Source organism: Dipodomys spectabilis, unplaced genomic scaffold (assembly GCF_019054845.1).
Source record: "Dipodomys spectabilis isolate Male_0828 unplaced genomic scaffold, ASM1905484v1 ptg000087l, whole genome shotgun sequence".
Classification (NCBI taxonomy): domain Eukaryota; kingdom Metazoa; phylum Chordata; class Mammalia; order Rodentia; family Heteromyidae; genus Dipodomys; species Dipodomys spectabilis.
Window position 1 is genome coordinate 1,451,273 of NW_024870764.1, and position 16,431 is coordinate 1,467,703.

At 37.7% G+C, this 16,431-nt stretch overlaps 1 pseudogene; it reads right to left on the bottom strand.

Moving 5' to 3' along the window:
* Positions 1-428: 428 nt before the first annotated feature.
* On the bottom strand, positions 429-13,985 carry LOC122111724 (annotated as a pseudogene).
* Between the last annotated feature and the right edge of the window lie 2,446 nt (positions 13,986-16,431).

Below are 16,431 nucleotides of genomic sequence, written 5' to 3' on the forward strand. Positions count from 1 at the left end.
TATAATCTATAAATAACAGAAAAATATATTTGAAATCCTACCATACTATCTGCTTTTCAGTGTCTTCTATTTGTTAAATTTTTTTAAAGATTATTTAAAAAAAAACTAAGAAGAAATAGTTTCAGTGAGAAGATTCTTTATGAAATCTATATTTGATGAGAAATATACTCTTTCCTCACCCTAAACCTTCTATTTTTAAAACAAAGATTCCTGATTAGCCCTTTAACTACTGGAAGTATGATATCTAGATGTAAGCTGTAACATAAAAGAACCTAGAACAAAATAACTAACTGGCTTAGAGGGTGACCACTTTGGACTTTCTGTACAAAGATTCACTAACAGCACAAATGACTTATCTTCCCCACTAGAACAGGCCACACTTTCTGGTGCTGCAAATGTTGAGATAACAGGCTTTAGTGGGAAAAAAAAAAAGGGTAAATCTATATTACTCAACAAAGGTTATGGGTGTGAGCAATTTTTATGTAATTAATCATCTGTAATAGATATGATTATCAAAGAAAGAAACCCTGTCCAAAACCCTGTCCAAAAGCTGGAAACCTAAGGTCTCAATGTTATGTAACAATTATTTGAATGAATACACTTTATGTGTAATGCAGATGTTCGTGGCTTACTCTAAACTTTAAATTAATTTAAAAGTAATTACTATGAAAAAAATTCTAGTAGAGTTCCAGTGATTGAATTTACTATGAGGAGCCTGAGCTAGTACTACATCTTGTGAGGTATGAGTTATGCAGCTGACCATGAGCCCGACCTGGGAATGAGCAGATAAAAACAATTCCTGGCTGGGCTGGGAAGGTAGCTCAGTGGTAGAGTGCTTGCCTGGCATGCATGAGGCCCTGGGTTCAATTCCTCAGCACCACATAAGCAGAAAAAGCCGGAAGTGGCCCTATGGCTCAAGGGGTAGAGTTCTAGCCTTGAGCTGAAGAGCTGAGGGACAGTGCCCAGGCCCAAAGTTTAGGCCGCATGACCGGCCAAAAAAAAAACAACAACAACAACAAAACAATTCCTAGCAACTAGGGACATAAACAATCCTTGGGAAAACTGCAGGCAGGTGCTGGAGGGCACGGTGACCCAGTAGTCAGGCCACAGATGGTGTTTGTTTGAGAAAGGAACCCTGCAGTTCAGCCCGTATCTCCTAGAGACTCCCCTGTGGTGCCGGCCAACCAGTTTAAAGTACGTCAGCCCTTTGATCTAACCAACAACCTGTTTCTGGTCCTTTCCCTCTTTGTAGTGGGACAATTACACTAAAGAGTTGTTTTATGATTTTCCCACGATATGTAGTGATATGTTACAAGATGCTATGATGTGTGCAAAGTCCCTGCCCTCCCTAAAAAGTGTATAAAAAGTGCTGTAACTCTGGGCTGGGCCTCTTAGCATCACCAGTTACCTGGTGCACGGAGGACCAAGCCTGAGCTTTCAATAAATGCCTCTTTTGCTGTTAAAAAAAAAAACAAACTTGTTATCAGCTCACTTAAAGTAGAGGAAAGATTATCTTGGATCATTTAAGTGAATCTGGCCAAATTACTTGGAAAACTTTAAGGGCTGAGTTTGTGGGGGAAGGGGGGGATTCTTGTAAATGTAGCTTATGCAATTATAATGAACTCAGATTACTCATTTTCATGAATGGTTTAAAGATAAACAGTAAAGTAGGCTCTTTGGTGTTTTGCCTGTTTTCCTTATTCCTTATTATCATTATTATTAATGTAGTTCCATTTCATTATATGCTATTGTGTGAATTCTGAAGTATTTGTAGTACTTCAGACATGGTTTATAATATTACATTTATTATGAAAGAATTTGTTTTTAAAAAGTATTACAGAGGTGTCTCATGAAGCCTTCATCTAGTTTTAACCAAAGGTCATATCTTAAATAATCAGAATACAACATCAAGACCAAGATATTGAGATCGGTACAATAAACAGCTTATATAGAATTCATGCAATCATTTCTAGATCTGTGAATATCATTCTATGCAATTTTATCACTTTTTATCACATGTGTAGATTCTCCAACATAATTATTCATGCCATACTTTAGAGACAATCATTCCTTCTATAATCCCTGGCAACACCTAACATGTTTGTCATCTCTGTAATTGTCTCATTTGGGAATATTAGAAAAATTGAATCCTATTTTTTATGGTCTTTTTTAACAGAGCATCATTTCTTTGAGTTTCTACCAAGTACAATATTTTATACCGGTTTTGTCAGTTGTGGGGCTTGAACTCAGGGCCTGAGCCCTGTCCCTGAGCCTCTTTGTGCTCACAGCTAGCATTCTACCACTTGAGTCACAGCCCCACCTCCGGTTTTGTTGTTGTTGCTGCTGCTGCTGCTGCTGTTTTTTGAGTGGTTAATAGGAGATAAGAGTCTCAAAGAGACTTTTGTGTCCAGGCTGGCTTTGAACCACAGTCCTCAAATCTAAACCCCTGAATAGATAGGAATATAGCCATGAGCCTGGATATTTCATACCTTTTTACTTCTGGGAGACATTCTATAGTATGGATGTGCCAGTTTAGCTGTTTACCCACTGAATCACATTTATATTCTTTCTTATTTTTTCAGTACTGGAACTTGAACTGGACTCTGTCTCTTAATCATTTTGCTCAAGGCTAGTGCTCTACCACTTGAACCACAGCTCCACTTCTTGCTTTTAGCTGGTTTGTTGGAAGTAAGAGTCTCACTGACTTTCCTTCCAAGCTGGTTTTGAACTGGGATTCTCATATTTCAGCCTCTTCTATAGCTAGGATTAGAGGTGTGAGGCATTGTCTCTTGCATATGTTTCCTATCTGCTACAAATAAAAGTGAGCTAGGCACTAGTGGTCATTTTTGTAATCCTAACTAATCAGGAGGTTGAGACCTGGAAGATGGAGATTGGAAGCTACCTGGGGCAGAAAAATTTGCAAGAATCCCATCTCCAGTTAACTGCCCCCAAAAAGAGGCAGACCTGAGATATGCTTCAAGTGATAGAGTGCCAGCCATTAACAAAAAAGCTGACTGAGAGCTTAAGGTCCTGCATGTGCGTTCCCTCCACTCTCTCCCTCTTTCCCTCCCTCCTCCTTCTCTACCTTCCTTCACTCCCTCCCTCTCTCTCTCTCTCTCTCCACACACACACACACACACACACAACCTAAATAAAACTGCTATATAGATGTCAGTGGATCACAGGTATAATCCTAGCAACTTGGAATGCTGAGATGAGGAGAATCATGCATCAAGGCCAGCCAGTATAGAAAAGTTTTAGAACACTCAACTGAGAGCTTCCACCTATGATATACTCCTGTTATCCTAAGTATGATGAGAAGCATAAGATAACCCCATCACAGCACAAGTGCACTCCTGGATAGGAATTGAGTCTCTTATCCTAGCCCATTTTTGGATATTATTTCAGCTCACTGTACATTTTTTGAAGTCTCCATGATTAAGAATAATATACAGTTTGCTAGGAAGAGAGGAAACATGACACATTGTCACATTGTTCTTTCCTCTCTAAATATCATAGCAGCTCAAACAAGCATATGTATATATGTATATTGATATATGTATATACATATATATGTGTGTGTGTATATATATATATATATATATATATATATATATATATCAGAGTAAGATGTTCCTATGAGACTTCAGGGCGCTACACTTCAGTTTATAAAGTAAACTAAATGAGAGAGACCACTCAAACCATTTTACATTTTTCAAAATATTTTTTCAGGGCTGGGAAGGTGGCTCAGTGGTAGAGCGCTTGCCTTGCATGCCTGAGGCCCTGGGTTCGATTCCTCAGCACCACATAAGCAAAAAGAAAAAAAAAGCCGGAAGTGGCGCTGTGGCTCAAGTGGTAGGGCGCTAGCCTTGAGCTAAAGAGCTGAGAGACAGCGCCCAGGCCCAGAGTTCAGGCCCCAAGACCGGACCCAAAAAATATATTTTTTTTTTCAATTACAAGTCACCAGTGTGCTGTTGAAAGACTCATGGTATCACTAGTGTGATTCCATGCTATTGCAGATCAGTCCTTTTTTTATTTCCATGTACACTAAACTCTAATTTCAATAAATATTTGTACACTGGTATTTTTCCAACTTAAAATTCTAGCCAGGCTTTCTCTACATTTTATCCCTGGTGAAAGGTTACTGCAATCTTTGTCTTTAGATGATTTGAGTCTTAATTTATTTAATGTCAGTGACTACACTAATCATTTCTACACTGTACATTTGTCCACAACACATGTAAAGATTTTTTCCATTTTTTTCCAATATGCTTACAAAATATCTCACATGTATATTTGAGTATATAAAATATACAAGAAATCTAGAAATGCCCATATGTTTGTGTTTCCACAGATACTTATCTATTGAGAGTATTCAGATTAAGAATTTCAATAATGTTTCCATCACAGTTTATGATAATGAGTCTTGGGCAAGTTACTTAACCTACCTATAACTCACATTCTGTCTTTGTAAAACTGTACAGTAAAAGTACATACACATTTAAAAATGGAACAATGAAGCTTGTCAAGATTGGTTTGGGAAGAGTAAGGGGATAAGGGAAAGTGAGGGATGATAAGTCTGATGGAGGTACATTTTATCCATATATGGTCATGTCAAAGTGAAACTGCCTAATAACTAATTGATGCTATAATCAAAAGTATCTATCTTAAAAAATAAAAGATAAATCTAGCAGGGTTAGGCACCAGTGGCTTATGTGTCTAATCCTAAATACTAAGGAGACAGAGATCTGAAGACCTTGATTCTAAGCCAGGCTGTGCAGGAGCATCCATGAGACCCTCTTGTTTCCAATTAATCACCAAAAATCTGGAAGGGTAGCAATGGCCCAAGTGATAGAGCACTAGCCTTGAGCCAAAAAGCTCAAGGAGAGGCCCAAGCCCCAAGTTCAAACTCCAGGACCAGCACACACAGACACACAGACACACAGACACACAGACACACAGACACACACACACACACACACACACACACACACACACACACACACTACAAGAAAAACCGAAAAAGAAAAGATACTGACAAACTTTTCCAGACTATGTATACCTCTTTATATCCCCACTAGCAATGATTGAGAGATCAGTCTTTTTCAGTATTTGCTATTCTCACTATATAGCTATTCTGATATATATGTGGTGATATATCTTGTTAATGACAAGTGATGTTAAATGTATTTGCAAGTCCTCTCTCATATGTGAAAACATTTTCTTATTCTATATATGAACATCCCATTTACTCAGCTTTTTTTTTTTTGGGGGGGGGGGGTCCGGTCGTGGGGCCTGAACTCTGGGCCTGGGCGCTGTCCCTCAGCTCTTCAGCTCAAGGCTAGCGCTCTACCACTTGAGCCACAGCGCCACTTCTGGCTTTTTTCCTTTTTTGCTTATGTGGTGCTGAGGAATCGAACCCAGGGCCCTCAGGCATGCAAGGCAAGCGCTCTACCACTGAGCCACCTTCCCAGCCCTTACTCAGCTTTTTTACAGAACAGTTTTCATTTTTCAGATACATACTCTTTCAAGTTTTGTGTTTATATGAGTTTTTGTGACTTGTCTTAGAAATCTTCATTTAGTCATTCCTAGGTGCTGACGACTTTTTCTTATACTTTCTTCTAGAATATTGCAGTTTATAGCTTAAAAGATTATAGATCAAATAATTATAGTTCTATAATTTATAGTTTTATAATTCACTCTGGCGTTTATAAGATGAACTTATTAAATCTATCTTTTACTTTTAAATTTTGATTTGTGTACATGAATTGTACAAATGAATTTCATTGTGTTCACACATGTAATGTGATATACTTTAATCAAACTTCCTATTATTTCCATTTCCTTCCATTTTTGGTGCTATGAGTATAGACTTAAGAGAATCACATTCACAGGGCTATAACTCTACCACTTGAGCCCGATTCCAGCTTTGCTTTTGAGGGGATTATTCTTTAGAGAAGGAATATAGTAATGTTTTTTCCCCTTGGACTTATAATTGTGTGCCATGAACATCTAGCTTATATTATTCTTTCTTAATCCTTTATTCTTCTCTCCTTCTAAACAGATTTTAGTATGTTTTATCATGACATATTTATAATAAAATAAAAATTATTTTGAACCACAATTTGTTTTGAATTAACTTTTATAATAAACTTCAATCTGAGAGAATTATATTTTTGCCTGTAGCTATTTAATCTACCTAAAATTATTCGAATTGTGAAGGGGAATTACATCAAACCAGTAGATAAGTTTGGGAAGAATTCATATCTTTACTATATGGTTTTGTAATCCACAAACATTATGCTGAAATTTCATTTTTAGCCTTTCCTAGGCTTCTTCATCAGCACTTTGGAATTTTCAGCATACACATTCTGTATATGTTCTGTTCAGTACCTAAGTATTTCATTTTCTGTGGTGTAAATCTATGTAGTTTTGTGTGTGTATGTGCACACACACACACACACACACACACACACACACACACATGAGTGTGCTTAAACTCAGGGCCCAGGCACAATATATAGCGATTCTGATATATGTTTTGTGGTAACTTGTTAATGACAAGTGATGTTAAATGCCCCTAGTGGAGGTGCAGGAGAGGGGCTTTGAGTTTGAAAGCAGCTACAGCTCAGCCTAGAATGGGAAAGTCTTTTGCCTGGCAGGCACAGTCTATCACTAGCCATTCCTAGTACAGAAAGCTTGAGATATTGCTTCAGGTAAGCCTGGGAAGCTGGTGAGAAGAGGAGGGCTGAAATGGCACAGAAGGGACAAGGGAAACTCATTTGATCTTCCATCTGCAAATACAGTCGTGAAGTTTAGAGTGCAAATTTCACACTCAGAAGGCACCAAAGTACAGGATTATAGATCCAAGTGATCACCAGGGTCCCCAAAATGTCACTGGGTGACACTCAATAGATGCACCTGGCAGAACTTGTTGTCTGTGTGACCCCCTCCCCTCCCTAATGCACTCTGGGAGATGAGTGTATAGTATTTATTGTTGGAAAGATGGCTTTCCACCAAATCAAAGAAAAAAAATGGGTCACTGTCTCTGCTTATCCTCTGACCCAACTTCTCTACCCTAACTGTAGCTTTTCTTGTCTCTTAATTTGTATTCAGAAAATCCTGATAAGTGAATGCTAAATTTGATCAAATATAATTTCTTTAACCTGTAGTGAGTGCATTGATCAAATATTAATTTTCCAATCAAATTTGCATAAATGAAATACAACCTGTATATTGATGGAAAATTTGATTTTTAGACCTTGACAGACTCTTTTCTACTAATTTTTTTTGCTTTTTTGTGTGAAAGTTGATGAAAGATACAAGTGTATAGTTTGGTCATTGTCTGTTATTGGAGTTAGGATAATTTTGCTGTCTTAAGATACTGTGGGAAGTTATGCAAACTAGGAGTAAGAGAGCAAAGCCTCTGTGGGCATTTAGGAACTTGAATTTTAGGAGAGTCTCCCCATTTGCAGAACTGGTCAGAGTGGCTCACTGTGCCTAATTTGTTTACACAAATGTGGTTTTTTTTCCTGGGATAAGATTTCAAGCCTCCTAGTTTCCAAGCTCTGCTTAAACATGTTGACACCAAAGGCCAAACAGCTCTACTTTGAAAGACCTCATGGCAAAACAAATCTCTGGATGGGTGTGAAACTTAGATTTGGAGAATGTTCACACCAAATCTGGCTAGGACTTATAAGACTGTTCATCTGGGTTGAAACCATTTGTACAAACTGTGGCTAAGCTGTTGTTTCCTACTAAGAGTCAGACATTTTGTAAAGTATTAGACAGGGGTGTCCTGCATTGTGGATATGACCAGTCCCCAATAATGTCTGAAGAACTAAATTTCTAACAACATTTCCCTCATGTTGTTAGGACTTGTTGCTGCAGAAGTAGCATATCCTAGGTGACTCTACTGGCAGAGGTCACTTGGAAGTCTAATAACATTAATATATAACCACTCCTGCTCCTAATAATTAAGGTTGGTTTACTATATTGTTTTCTACCTTTTTATTCTTTACAATTTTATGTTTCTATATTTAACATAATTTCTTTTAGACAGCATATATTAATTTTAAAGATATATTTTATGGAATGAGAGCATGTGTCAAATTGCATACCATCTGTCTAGCAGGTGTTATTTTGACTATTCATTTTGACCATTTAACCTAAACCTAATTATTCTACTTAGGTATAACTTTTTGTGTGTGTGGAATAAGGTTTTTATTTAATTTTATTGCAAAGGTAATGTACAGTGGGATTGCAATTACATAAGTAAGGTAATGCATACAGTGGAGTGAGGTTTGAATCCAGATATTTATGATTGTTTGTCTGCTGCATAAGCACTTGAACCACTCTAACAGATAAGCTTTTTTTCTGGCTACTTTGGAAATCAAATCTAAAGAACTTTTCTTCCTGTGCTTGTCTCAAACTGAGAGCCAATAGATCTCAGCCTCCTGAGTAGCTAAAATTATAGTTGTAAGCCCCTGGAACCTGGCAAATTCTAATATTTTCCTACATTTTGTTTTCTGTCTATATTTCTGTTTCTCTTTCCTATTTTCCTTTCTTGCCTTACTGGGAGGTGTTTTAATGTTTTTACTTGTTTAGTGTTTTGAATGCACTTTGTATATTTAATAAATATTTTAGATATTTAAACATATGAATAATTAATCATAGTTTACTGTGGTTACATAGCATCTGTCAGTCCTGGGGCTGAAACTCAGACTGGTCACTGTCCCTGAGCTCCTTTTGCTCAAGACTTGCACTCTGTCATTTGACCCACAACTCTACTTCCAGCTTTTTTTTTTTTAATTGTGAGAATACCGTACAGAGGAGTTACAATTACATGGGCAAGATAATGAATACATTTCTTATCAAGCATTGTTGCCTCCTCTTTGTTTCCCCTTCCCATTCCTTCCCATACTCCCCCCACCTACCCCTACCCGATCCTCCCCACCACCACCAAAGTTGTAAAGTTCGTTTTTTTTATCTTTCTATTTAGAATGAGTTTTGGTTTGATGGTATTGAGATTTGAACTGAGAGCTATGTGTTTAGTAAGAGATTGTTCTTTTTCCTTTATCCACAGATCAACTCTTGGAGTATAAATTTCTCATCTATTTTTTTGTATAGATGGAACCCATGATAAAGTGGCATTATGTTTTCCTTCAGCAATTCAGCATGATTTAAAATTGCACAAGGAAAGGTGTGTCTATTATATTAACTCTGATTTATACATATCCCTTGGTTTTTCTTTCTAATGTTCCAAACCTACTTCTAGTATTCTTTCTTTTTAGTATTCTTTTCTTTTAGCTGGTTATTACTAATACATCACTAGTAAAACTTTTCTAAATTTTCTGTCATCTGAGAATGTCTTTATTTCCCCATGTTTCCTGAGTATATTTTCTCTGAATCTAGAATTCAGAGTTGACAATTCTTTACTTTCACCATTTGAACAATATACCAATACCTTCCAGACTTTTCTGGATTCAGAGAAGAAATGCGCTAGCATTTATATCAGTGCTCCTCTGTTGGTAACGTAAGTATTTCTCTCTAGCTGCTTTGGGATATTTTATTCCTCTTAGTTTTCATAAGTTGCCTATGGTGTGTCTTGATATGGATACTTTGGGGTTTTGCTTGCCCTGTTTGTGATTGTGGTCCCAATGACAATTTAGCTTTAGCACACTGGCAGTGGGTGTCTGGTCTACTTTGCTTGTCTATTGCTCAGAAACCAGGTTGAAGCTGAGTAAAATTCCTCACAGATATAAGTCTTAGATTTGTAGGCATTTGGGAAGTTTCCAACGAGTCTGAATGTCATTTTATTCTTTACCTAGGACTTACCATAGAAATTTAACAGAAAACCTCTTGGAGGTGACTGGAGCTTGAGGCTCGAGAGCCAGAGTTGCTACAGGATTGTGACCTGGAGCATCTGAGGTGGTTAATAGTAGCTCTTCATATCCGCAATTTAAAATGGCCCCCCAAGAACGCTATACTGCCAAAAAGAAGGGGAACTCATACAAGAGTTGAAGAAACAGAGCTTGAAAAATTTGAAGTGGAGAAAATAATGGACCGATGTGTAGTAGCCGGCAAGGTAAAATGTCTCCTGAAATGGAAGGGACATTCAGATGCTGATAATACCTGGCAATGGGAAGAATATTTAAGTTGTCCAGATTTAATCAAGGCTTTTCTGAATTCTCAAGCAGCTACCAGTGAATCTGAAAGTAGTCCAACAATGGAGGATAGTGAAGCTACTGATAATCCAACAGGCTTTGCTAGGGGTCTAGAGCTGGAACAAATAATTGGTGCCACAGGAAGTAGTGAAGGATTGATGTTTCTCATAAAGTGGAAAGCTTCAGATGAAGCTGATTTGTTGCTGGCACAAGATGGTATTGTTAAATGTCCTCAAATTTTAATTGAGGATTTTTTGGTTGTTGTTTTTATTTTTGTTGAGTTTTTTTTCTGACAGGTGTTACATTACATTTTGTCACTAAAATGCCTCTCAATAAGTAAAAGGCAGATTTCAGAGACAGGGAATTGTAATTAGATTAGCACAGTCAAGACCAAAAATATAGAAATTGCTTCCTCATCTTCAACCATTGCCTTTAAGAGGTTAGTTTTGCTTGATTCTGAGACAGTGAAGAGATTTCCCCAGTATTAAAAGATGTTCTCATAACTAGCTATCTAAATCTGAATATAAAACAAATCTTTAATAGATTTGGAGATGGCATTATTCCATATCTTGCTGAAAAACTGAACATTAGTGAGTCCAATCATATGACAAGAAGGGAGGAAAATGACTATTTTTTTAAAGATCATATTCACTTAACCACAAGCCAGTTTTACTTAAATCAGGACTGTCCAAAATAATCTGCAAGCCATTCATGATTATGAAATCTGACATTAGAGATCAATTGTATTATGGTACACATTAAAAAGCCATGAGACATTTGTTTTGCAATAAATAAATAAGGCAATGGATATTACTCATTTGTAGCTTTTTTTCGGTCATGGGACTTGAACTCTGGGCCTGGGTGCTGTGCCTCAGCTCTTCAGCTCAAGGTGAGCTCCCTACCACTTGAGACACAGCTCCACTTCCAGTATTCTGGTGATTTATTGGAGATAAAAGTCTCACCGACTTTCCTGCTGAGCCAAGATCCTCAGATCTCAGCTTACTGAGTAGCTAGGATTAAAGGCATCAGCCACCGGCACCCAGCTAAAGGGTTGGGTTTTTGTTTTTTGCTTGTTTGGGTTTTTAACTGCATTTTTAAAATATATTTTTATTGTAAATATACTGTACAGAGGAGTTATGGTTACATGAGTAAGGTAATGAGTACATTTCCTATCAAGCATTGTTACCCCATCCTTTGATTTTTTTCCCTACCATCCCTTCCCTCCCTATCTCCCCAACTCCTCCCTTCCCCTCCCAAAGTTGTAAAGTTCATTTTCAAAGTGTTTTGTATGTCTCATTGTTATAGTGGATTAGCATGTATCCTTGTTCCAGCATTTTGTTATTTCCTTTCCCCTCCCCAAATTAGAAAAATGTATATTCAAGATACAGGGCACCGACACCAAATACAGTGAAAACAGGGGTTATAATAAGCATAGGGAAAGAACATAAGAAAGAACCAGACAGTACATTATAAATACATTAAAAACAACAGCCACAATGATAAACCCTCTTGTGTCCCTATCTTGGGGTTCATTTCACTTAGCATCATCTTATAAGGTCATATGTACATAGCTTTTGACCTTTTCTGCTTGTCCTAGACTTATACTAGCTATTGGAAATAAGGGAAACCATGGAACCTATGTTTCTTTGGGCCTGGCTTACTTCATTTAATATATTTTTTTCCAAGTCTTTCCATTTCCTAACAAATGGAGCAGTATCCTTCTTTCTGATGTTTGCACAGATGTTTTCTGATATATATAATCTTGATCTATTCATCTACTGAGGGGCATCTGGGTTGGTTCCATATCTTAGCTTTGGTGAATACTGCTGGGATAAGCATGGTTGTGCTTGTGGCTTTAGTATGGTCTTGTTTGTGATTGTTTGGGTAAATCCCAAAAGTGGAATTGCTGGATCTATGAGGGAGGTCTATGTGCAGTCTTTTGAGGAACCTCCATACTGCTTTCCAAAGTGGTTGAACAAGTTTATACTCCCGCCAACAATGGAGTAGGGTTCCCTTCTGGCCATATCCCCTTCAGCGTCTCTTGTTATTAGAGTTCTTGATTATAGCCATTCTAACTGGGGTGAGGTGGAATCTCAATGCTGTTTTGATTTGCATTTCTTTTATGGCTAGAGAAGTTGAGAATTTCTTCATATGTCTATTGGCCATTCTTATTTCTTCTTCAGAGAAGTTTTTCTTTAAGTCTTTAGCCTGCTTATTTATTGGGCAGTTGTTTCTTTGAGGATTTGTTGTTCAGGGAGTTAATTTTTTGTATTCTAAGTATATTTTAGATATGAGGCCCATGTTCATTATATGGCTAGTGAAGTTCTTCTCCCAATTCGTGGACTTTCTAATTGATCTTGCTAATTATGTCCTTTGTCATACAGAAGGTCTGTGCCTAGCTAGAGAAATAAGACAAGATGCAAACATAAAGGGGATCCAAATAGAGAAAGATGAAGTAAGACTCTCCGTCTTGCAGATGATATGGTCTTGTATTTAAAAAACCCCATGGAGTACACTCCCAAGTTACTCAAGCTGATCCAAAACTTTGGCAAAGTAGCAGGGTATAAAATTAACCCTCAAAAATCAATGGCTTTCTGTATGCCAATGACAAGAAGACCTCGGCTGAAATCAGGAAAGCAACTCCTTTTGCAATAGCCCCACAAAAAATACAATACCTAGGAGTTAACTAAAGAAGTGAAAGACCTCTATGATGAAAACCTGAAAAAGGGAAATTAAAGCAGAACTAAGGAAATGGAAAAACTTCCCATGCTCCTGTACTGGGAGGATTAACATCATTAAAATGGCAATACTGCCAACGCCTATCTATAAATTCAATGTGATATCTATCAATACCCCAACCTCATTCTTCAATAAAATAGAGGAGGCAATACAAAAATTCATATGGAACAATGAAAGATCCCGAATAGCAAAAACAATCCTTAGCAGAAACAACAGTGCTGGAGGAATATCAATTCCAAATTTCAAACTCTACTACAAAGCCATAGTAATCAAAACAGCTTGGTACTGGCACAAGAACAGACCTGAGGATGAATGGAATAGAACTGAAGACCCAGAAATGAACCCACAGACCTATAGCCACCTAATCTTTGATAAGGGAGCTAAGAAAATAGAATGGAAGAAAGTAAATGGGGCTGGCAAAATTGGCTAAACACCTATAGAAAACTAAAGCTAAGTCCTTATATATCACCCTGCACCAGAATCAACTCCATATGGATCAAAGACCTCGGAATCAAAGCAGACACCCTGAAAACATTACAGGAAGGAATAGGAGAAACTCTAGGGCTCCTTAGCACAGGCCAAAATTTTCTTAATAAAGACCCAGAAACACAACAAATCAAAGAAAGGTAACTGTATTTTTTTGTCTTTTCCTTTTTGGTACCAAGGATTGAACCCAGGACATTGCACTTGCCAGGCAAACGCTTTGCCACTGAGCTACATCCCAGCCCAAGATCTTTTGAGAAAGCTATCAAATCTTCCCTTTCTCCCTTCTTAATGCCAGAGAAGATCATTTTTGTTCCAGGGTTGTACTTTTTTGGATTCTCCTAATACTCCATCAGTGTATCCTCTCCCCAGGCGATGCCTTTGTTCTTGTTGGCAACTGTGTAAGTGAAGCCAGCTGCTTGCCGTCTTCCTACCAAACAGACCATGAAGATTAGGACCAGTCTTATGCGTGACTCCCTTTTCAATGGTGTGTCACTGGACACACTTCTGAACAAAAATCTTCTTGCCTTTATCAACATCACCCATTTTACGTTTGCTCTTTCGTTGCTATCATGAGAAGGACAACAGTTCAGAAGCCAGACATTCCACTCTCTTTGTAATTGATTTTTATGAACAGAGGATAGTTTGGGATCCTTCCTCAGAAGGTGATGCTCAGTGATAAATACATATACATGTTTGTATATATATATATATATATATATATATATATGTATGTGCATCCATACATATATATGTACATTTACATTTATATATACATACAAATACATATAAACTTGGAGCCTCGGTTCTTGTGTTAATGGTTTGAGACAATACATTCTAATAAAATCAAATTTGATATGTTGGTTTTGAAAATAGTGTTGGTGACAGAGTTGAGATTTTTTTTCATCATTTATACTGGTTACTTTGAAGAAGTATAATAAGACTTCCTTTTTTACTAATTTTTTCTAATTTTTATTTATTTTTTATTGTGAAAATACTGTACAGAGGGGTTACAATTACATGGGCAAGATAATGAGTACATTTCTTATTAAGCATTGTAGCCTCCTCCTTTGTTTCCCCTTCCCATCCCTTCCCAGCCTCCCCCCACCCCCCATCCAATCCTTCCCCCCTCACCAAAGTTGTAAAGTTCGTTTTTGACATGACAACTTGTAAGAAGTATAAGACTTTCTATAGTTGCTTCCTCTATGAGAAAAGAATATTTTATTCCGTGGTGTATTTATTTCCTCTGCATTCAAGAAGTTATTTTTAATTTTAGACAATTTTTATCATTGCTTAATCAGAACAACTTACCTTTAACTGCTATGTTAAAGGACCATCCTGAATTTCTCTGTGTGTATATGTGAGTGTATATATGTGTGTGTGTGTGTGTGTGTGTGTGTGTGTGTGTGTGTGTGTGTGTGTGTGTGTGTGTGTGTGTATAAGATTCTTACATCATAGTTGATTCATCACTATCAAGAATATGTATCACTGTCAAGAACTTCCTAGTTAGAGGAGATTGAGACAAATCTTATTTCCATTAAGTCACTAAGCAAAACTAAGTTGACATAGAAGATTTTCTCTAGTGAGCCATTTTTTTTTTACAGAATATTTGAATCTCTTTACTGAAGGCTCATGAATTTGGGGATATCTAAGACTTAGATAATGGAAATGTAGTCAGATGCTTTCAGATTTTGAAACTATACAACTTCCTGGTATAAATAAATGAACAAAAGTTCGTAATTATTGACTTGCATGCTTTCTTGTTACCTCAATTCATTCCTGACATACAGTTCCAATCATCTCAGTATTGGGTTACTGGTTCCACAAAAGCCAGAAAAACAACTTTTTAGTAAGCAGAATGTTACCTCACTGTATTGTTTATTGTTTATTTAACTGTAAATAATGGGGAACAGTAGTCAGTAATACTTTTAGATTCTTTAAGCACAATTAATGAGCTAGGTCCCATTGGCTCATGCCTGACATTGTAGCTACTCAAAAAGCTAAGATCTTGAGTATTCAGTTTGGAGGCCAGCCTTATTAGGAAAGTCCCTGAGATTCTCATCTCCAATTAACTACCAAAAAACACCAGAAGACTAGCTGTGGCTCAAACTGTAGAGGATTAGCCTTTTTAAAAAAAAAATCAGTGGCAACATCCAGGCCCTGAGTTCAAGCCCCAAGAATCACACAGAAGGAGAGAGGGGGAGGACTGTAGTGTAGTTCCACTGGAACAATATTGGTTTGGGATGTGACCTGCCACCTGTATGGTCTGCAGATGCCTGCTTGGAGTGCTAGAGGTCAGAACTGAGCATGAGCTTTGAGTTGGCAAGACAGGAGAGGAAATGGCCAGAGGCCAGATCCAGATTTTCAATCCTTGGTGGTGCCACTAGGTGGAAAGGTGACAAGTGCATGTTTGGGAAGAGGATGCCAGTCCCAACTGTGTCTACAGGCTTCTGCTGTGTGGTCCAGGGTCAGGTAGTCTAGATTCTTCTCTGGTTCTCTAAGGGTGTTATAGGTTGTGCATAGTATATATTCCCTTCTTGCCTTATATTTTGGGGCTCCCACTCTACTTGGGATGTTGCCATCAGTCAATGATGGAGGAAGGTATGAGTACAAGCTGCTTGATGCCAGGTGGGCTTACAGGTGAATCTCAGCAAATGCAGCCCGAGTGGGAAAACACACCTCCTCCACTAAGCTTCATCCACCAAATGGGAAAAGAAGGCTGTAACTAGACTTAATTTGTGGTGACACAGTGACATTGTATTTTACTATGGTCTCTGTTATTAAGCAGTGATTCTGGTGACTGTGATGACCATTATTTTTCCTAGCTAATCCTGGGTCATAAGTGTGGGGAGAGCCTGAGTGTGTGTGTGTGTGTGTGTGTGTGTGTGTGTGTGTGTGTGTGTGTGTGTGTATGTATGTATGTATGTATAACTAGACCAGGCCAGGCAAATATATGGTCAGGATACCATCTTTCAAAAAAAATGATAGTGTGTACTGTTTCAGTGGCTAAATTACAACACCTCCGACTGAAAGAAAAAAGCAA